Source organism: Sapajus apella, unplaced genomic scaffold (genome assembly GCF_009761245.1).
Source record: "Sapajus apella isolate SASKATOON/1434 unplaced genomic scaffold, GSC_monkey_1.0 scaffold55, whole genome shotgun sequence".
NCBI classification, from domain to species: domain Eukaryota; kingdom Metazoa; phylum Chordata; class Mammalia; order Primates; family Cebidae; genus Sapajus; species Sapajus apella.
The window spans coordinates 1,660,971-1,668,177 of record NW_022436995.1 but is presented as its reverse complement, the minus strand read 5'-3'; the positions used below and the strand labels follow the sequence as shown (position 1 = coordinate 1,668,177).

General features: G+C 41.8%; 1 pseudogene across 1 annotated transcript; it reads right to left on the bottom strand.

Moving 5' to 3' along the window:
- Positions 1-308: 308 nt before the first annotated feature.
- On the bottom strand, positions 309-2,074 carry LOC116527523 (annotated as a pseudogene). The gene has a single exon (XR_004258594.1). The product of XR_004258594.1 is annotated as a heterogeneous nuclear ribonucleoprotein C pseudogene (transcript).
- Positions 2,075-7,207: the final 5,133 nt, after the last annotated feature.

Sequence of the window (7,207 nt, the reverse complement as noted above, 5' to 3'; positions counted from 1 at the left end):
CCTTCACATTCCAAGTTTGAAACACACACACCACACACTCACACTTCCCAGAAAGAGATAGGGGAAAGTTTGATTTCTCCTACTGGATTTGCAATGCAATTGAACTACTTTTAATTTTCAAATAATAATCCAATTTCTTGGACATATGTCAACAAAATGATTGCTTAAGCAAACCTTAAGTGCACATTTCCTGTCTCAAAGAATCTTCTTGTGCTGCTTTTCCAGACAAACTGTCTTTTCAGGCCTCCAGTTGGCACAGGGATCCATCCAATGCAGTCCTACCACCTACTGACAATCCACTTATCATGTTTTTTTTTTTTTTTTTTTTTTTCCAAATTCCTGGTTTAATAAGGACTTGTTTATTTTGAAGAAAAAGGGTCCCAAACATCAGGCTGTTCACAAAAATAACCCACAGTATCAACTTTAGAAAACAAATCTTAAGACTATAACACTATTTTTCTAGAGGATGCATTTGACATGCCAACTCTCATTCACAAAAATACATCGTTACATTTGTGTTGAACTGCCCCACACAGCACACTAATGTTGGGGTGTAACACACATACTTCTAACTCAAAGCTGCTTTCAGGAGCTACTCAACTAAATGAGATTGCCTTTGCAGTTAGGGAAGCAACTACTGAACGTATGTATGAATGAAAAGAACTGTACTCCCTTCATAACGAGAGATTATTTTGGAGACAGTTGATAAAAACCATACATCCTTTTTATTGTTAAGTCATAAAGAGGTATCAAAATTAAAAGCAAAAATTACAGGGTAAGACTTAACAAAAACTACTAGGAGCGTCAAAGGAAGTGAAAATGGGACTAGGCGCAGGGAAATATGAATTAATGAACATGGGAAGGACAAGGATGGGGAGAACAGTGAGCATGTGCTGAAGATACTAGGGGAGAGGATCTGGTGAAAAATTTGATCTTAGACAAGCACCTAGGTAAAGAAATAATGGGATAAGATTTCTAAACCCCACTATGTGCTTAAGAGTCATCCTCGCCATTGGCGCTGTCTCTGTCATCCTCTCCTTCCTCAGCCTCTTTTTCATCATCCTTGATCAACTCCAGCTGGTCATCCCCCCGATCTTCATTATCATCATCATCCAGTAGGTCCCCCTCCTCAGCAGAGTCATCTGCACCCCCCTCAGACTCCATCTTCACATTAGTCTCATCTTTCTTCACGGAGCTGCTGCTCCGCTCCTCTTCTGACTTATCATTCTTCATCTCTACTGCTTGTTTGCTCTGTTCCTTTTCAATTTTTTCCAGGTTTTCCAGGAGAGAATCCACTTTTTGTTTTATCTGGGTCAGTTCCTTCTTAATGGCCTGAAGGTCATCTCCTTTCAACTTTCCAGACTTGGAAGATCCCCGCTGTCCACTCTTAGAATTGAAGCCACTTTTGCCCCTTCGTGAGGTGTTTCCTGATACACGCTGACGTTTCGAGGGCACTACAGCCCACGCAATAGGAGGAGGAGGAGGTACACGTGCTGGGTAACTGTACATCCTATCATAATAATCCCGTTGAAAGTCATAGTCCAAGTCAAAAGAGGAGCCGTACATCTCCGCTGCAGATCGTTTCACACCTGCTTTTCCTCGGTTCACTTTTGGCTCTGCAGCCAGGTTAATATCTAAAACCTGGCCAGCAATCATTCTGCCATCCTCTCCTGCTACAGCAGCCCGGGCATTTCTCTCATTAACATATTGAACGAAGGCAAAGCCCTTATGAACAGAGCAGCCCACAATTTTGCCATACTTCGAAAAGATTGCCTCCACATCAGATTTCTTGACCACGAGAGTGTTTAGATTCCCAATGAACACACGGGAGCTCATGGAGCGAGGATCTGTCTTGTTGGTAACGTTGCTGGCCATTGTGTTTGATGATAAGGTTTCTCACAAAGCCGAAGATGTAGCTGAAGATCAAAAAAATCTCACAGGAGAGAGAAGGGAGAAGAGATTCGATTCTGAGTCTCCTACTCCCGGGTTCTACGTGCAGAAGCCGACTGCTGCTCGAGGTCGGCAACGCAGACACAACCGCTCAGTTTTCGTCTCTTCACAAAATGCCACTTATCATGTTTTATTGCGAATTATTTGTCTACATATCTGTCTCCTCTACCAGACTGTGAGCACCAGAGGGCAAGAATTACTTTTTGTTTGATTTTTATCTCCAGTGCCTAGCATAAGTTCTCATACATGGCATTTTTTGGACTAAGCAAATAAATGGAAGCATTCTGCAGCACGCTGCATCAACCTCCACCTTTTCACTTCACCTCCAGCAGCCACTCAGGTTGACTCCTAGCAACAACTTGATAGGTAAAAGTATGACTTAGAGGCTGGCACAGTGGCTCAGGCTTGTAATCCCAGTACTTTGGGAGGCCAAGATGGGAGGATTACTTAAGGCTAGGCATTCAAGACCAACCTTGTCAACACAGCAAGACTCCATCTCTTAAAAAAAGGGGTAAAAAAGTATGACTTTGGAGAAAGGGACAAAATGGCTGACTAGACAGCTGGAAGAAAGTCTTCCCTAGAGAGGAACCAAAATATCAAGTAAACCTTCACACTTCAATCAGATTTTTTGAGGGAAAATATTAAAAGTCAACAGAGAGGTGGCAAAGACACCATGGTTGAGGAGGGAGGAAACAGGGCAACCTGCTTAGAGTCCCTGAGTGCCAGGACCAGCCCAAGAACCTGGACCAGATCTAAGGAGGAGGTGAGTGAAGGAACCCTGGGCCACTGCATTCCCACCATGGGCCTCTGCGACCCTAGCTACAAGAGTTCCCATGCTCCTCACAGATCTCTGGACTGGCAGGGGAAGTTGCATAGAGAGCAAATAGAAACACAGTTTGAACTCATGCAGAGCCCAGAAGGCTTCACTGTGCTGTACAGCTGCAGCAAAATGCAGTCATAGGAGCCCATCTGCCAAGGTTCTCCTTTTTGCACTGAGAGGTTGCAGCACCTGCTGTCTGCTCAGCTGGGAGGAAGCTGGGCCTGGGTACATTCACATGCTCAAAACAAGCCCTGTTGCCATTGCCACAGGACTGAGGTGCATCTGATCCATGTGCGTTCTTGCCTGCTGGCCCCTCTCAAGGCCACCTACCTGGCCATTTCTACCCACAGCACAGGCTTCACTGCCCCACCTTAGAGCTGTATTGGCAGCCTGGGAGCAGTTCACCACCCCCATCCCAGCTGGTGCTTGACCCTAAGACACTAGCAGAAAAGTCCATGGACCTGGTCCCAACTCCTCAGGACTCAAACACACTGCCCTGGGATATCAAGCTGAGATTTGTGGTCTGATCTCAAGTTGGGGAGAAGCCCCTGCTGTTAGAACACAGAGAAGAGTGTGGCATAGGTTCATGTGCCAGCACAGAAGTTGGGTGCACCTCCCCTAGTAAAACTGGACTGGAAAGGGCATGGCCTGATAGCCATGGCTTCTTCCCCAGGGAGTCTCACAGCCTGGAATGCCTGGAACAGCTCAGCAATCTTGGCACAGATGGCTTCACACCTCAGTCAGATTTTTTTAGGGAAAATACTAAAAGTCAACAGAGAGGTGGCACAGACACCGTGGTTGAAGACCTCTTCATGTCTCTGGCATTCACCCAGGCAGGAGGCTTTAGCCATTGGGGCCTCCTGCCAGGGTGAATGCCAGCAACCAGCTGGGTCAGGGGAACATAAGCTGGGCAAGACCCACAGCCACCTGGTGGTCTGAAAACCCCAGGCCACAGGCACCATACCAGTTGTATATCAGCAGTGCCACTGCCTTGCCTGGGAATCCTCCACCCTTGATCTACTGCACTACCAGACCATCCAGACCCCACAACCCACTCTGACTTTGGCAAGCACAGAGGACCAGTAGGTTCCCAGTTAATTGCAGGTCACCTGGTGATCTTACCCTCAGCATGAACCACCCCTGAATGAGTGGGGACTGCAGCCCACCAAAGCCCCTCTTCAGACAAAGAAAACATGGGCACAGCACACACAACTGAAGAGGCCACCACCAAGGCCCTGGAACAGACTTGGAGAGGTCTTCTCTTCCTCCTGACCCACATCCTCTCCCCAGTACACCATTGCAGACATACTGAAATACAAAAGGGATGAGGATAAGCAGGAGGCACACTTTTCAAATTTCTCTGCCACCTCTGCCCCCACTGAAGACAACTGGGCTGAATAAGAGCTTATATGTCAATTGCTTCTTTTGAGCATTGTCTACTAGACTGCAGCCTGCATTATACCACCAAACAAAAATATACTGCTACAACAAACAATGCCTGTAAAACCTACCACAGGAATCTATCTAAAAGCAAGGAACCCATACAGAGCCTTGACTTTCTGAAGCACCCAGAAAAAAAGCCAATTGATTATACCCAGCATAGAGGACAGTCATACCCACAGGGAAACATAATAAAAACTCAAGAAAGCTTCATCCATATCACAGCAAATTCAAAAAGAAAAAGAAGCATCAGTCCCACAAATGAGAATGAATAGGTGCAAGAACTCTGAAAATACAAAAAACAAGAGTGTTTATTTACCTCCAAAGGATCACACTAGCTCCCTACCAATAGATCTTAATCAGGTTGAAATGTCTGTAATGACAGATATAGAATTCAGAATCTGGATGGCAACAAAACTCAATGAGATCCAAGAGAATGTTGAAATCCAATCCAATGAAGCTGGAAAAACAATCCAAGATTTAACAGATGAGATGGCTATATTAAGAAAAAACCAAGCATAACTTTTGGAATTGAAAAAGTCACTACAGGAATTTCAAAATACAATTGGAAACCTTAACAACAGACTAGACAAAAGTAGAAGAAAGAATTTCAAAGCATGAAGATTGGTCCTTTGAATCAATCCAATAAAAAAAAAAATTTAATTTTTTTTTAAATGAACAACACCTCCAGAAAACACGGGATTATGTAAAGTGACCAAACCTATGATTCATTAGCATTCCTGACAGAGAAGAGGAGTAAATAAGCAATTGGGAAAACATATTAAGGATATAATCCAGGAAATCTTCCCAATCTCACCAGAGATTAATATGCAGAAATACTAATTTACTAATTATAATTTATTAATTTATTATTATTTATTAATTTATTAACACAAATTAATATACAAGAAATCCAAGGAACTCCTGTAAGACAGTATAGAAAAGGTCCACCACCAAGGCACACAGTCATCAGGCATTTCAAGCTCAACACAAAGGAAAACATCTCAAAGGGAGCTAGAGAAAAGGGCCATATTAGCTATAAAGGGAATTCAATCAGACTAACGGTGGGTTTTTCAGCAGAAACCTTACAAGCCAGAAGGCATTGAGGGCCTATTTTTAACATTCTTAAAGGAAAGAAATTACAACAAAAAATTTCACATCCTTCCAAGCTAAGTTTTATTAACAAAGAAGAAATAAAGTCTTTCCCAGACAGGTAATCACTAAGGGAATTTGTCACCAACAGAATGACCTTACAAGAGATGCTTAAGGGAGTTCTAAACATGGAAATGAAAGAACAATACTTGCTACTACAAAAGCATATGTAAGTACATAGCCTGCAGTTTCTGTAAAGCAACTACACATCAAGAATACAGAACAACTAGCTAGAAACACCATGACAGTAATAAAACCTCGCATGTAAATATTAACCTTGAATGTAAATTGCCTAAGTATTCCACTTAAAATACATAGAGTGGCATATTGGATTAAAAAACAAGGGCTAGCTTTCTGCTGTCCTCAAGAGACCCATATCACATGTAATGAACCCTACAGGATCAGATAAAGGAACAGAGAAAGATCTGCTATAAAAATGGAAAACAAAAAAGGGCAGAGATTGCTACTCTTGTATCAGATAAAACAGAATTTAAACCAGCAACAGTAAAAAAGGACAAAGAGGTCCAGGAGCAGTGGCTCACACCTGTAATCCCAGCACTTTGGGAGGCTGAGGTGGGTGGATCACAAGATCAAGAGATCAAGACCATTCTGGCCAACATGGTGAAACCCTATCTCTATTAAAATACAAAAATTAGCTGGGTGTGGTGGTGTGCACCTGTATCCCCAGCTACTCAGGAGGCTGAGGCAGGAGAATTGCTTGAATCCAGGAGGCGGAGATTGCAGTGAGCTGAGATCATGCCACTGCACTCCAGCCTGGTACCTGGCAACAGAGCAAGACCCTGTCTCAAAAAAAAAAAAAAAAAAAAAAAAGGACAAAGAAGGGCATTACATACTGATAAATGATTCAATTCAACAAGAAGATTTAACTATTTTAAATACATATGCACCCAACAATAGAGCACAATTGTTTTATAAATACAGATTTATAAAACAATTACTACTAGAGCTACAAAACAGACTTAGACAACTACTCAATAATAGTGGGGGAAATTCAACACCTCACTGAGAACATTAGACACATCACTGAGGCAGAAACTAACAAATTTAATACTTAAACACTTGACTGATTGGACCTAATAGATACCTACAGAATACTCCACCCAACAGCTAGAGAAAATGCATTCTTCTCATCTGCACACAGAACATACTCTAAGATTGACCACATACTCAGTCATAAAGCAAGTCTAATAAATTCAAAATACTAAAAGCATACCAAGCATTTTCTTGGACCACAGTGAAATACAAATATAAATTAATACCAAGAGGAACTCTCAAAACCAACAAACACATGGAAACTAAACAACTTGCTCCTGAATGACTTTTGGGTAAACAATAAAATTAAGGCAGAAATCAAAAAATTATTTGAAACAAATGAAAATAGAGACACAATATACCAGAACCTCTGGGATGTGGAAACAGCCGCATTAAGAGGAAAGTTTATAATGGTAAACACCCATATCAAGAAGGTAGAGAGATCTCAAATTAACAACCTAATGTCTCACATCTAAAGGAACTAGAAAAGTAAGAATGCACTGAACACAAAACTAGCAGAAGAAAAGAGATAATTAAGATCATATGAGAACTAAGCAAAATTGAGACCACAAAAAACATAATGAACTAACAAATCAAATTTTGTTTTTTGAAAAGATAAACAAGATCAATACACAACTAGGTAGTTTAACTAAGAAAAAGAGAGAAAAGATCCAAAATAGTGCAATAGGAAATAACAAAGGTGATGTTACAACCAATCCCACAGAAATATAAAAGATCCTCGGAAACTGCACAAACACCTCTATGGGCACCATCAGAAAATCCAGAGGAAAT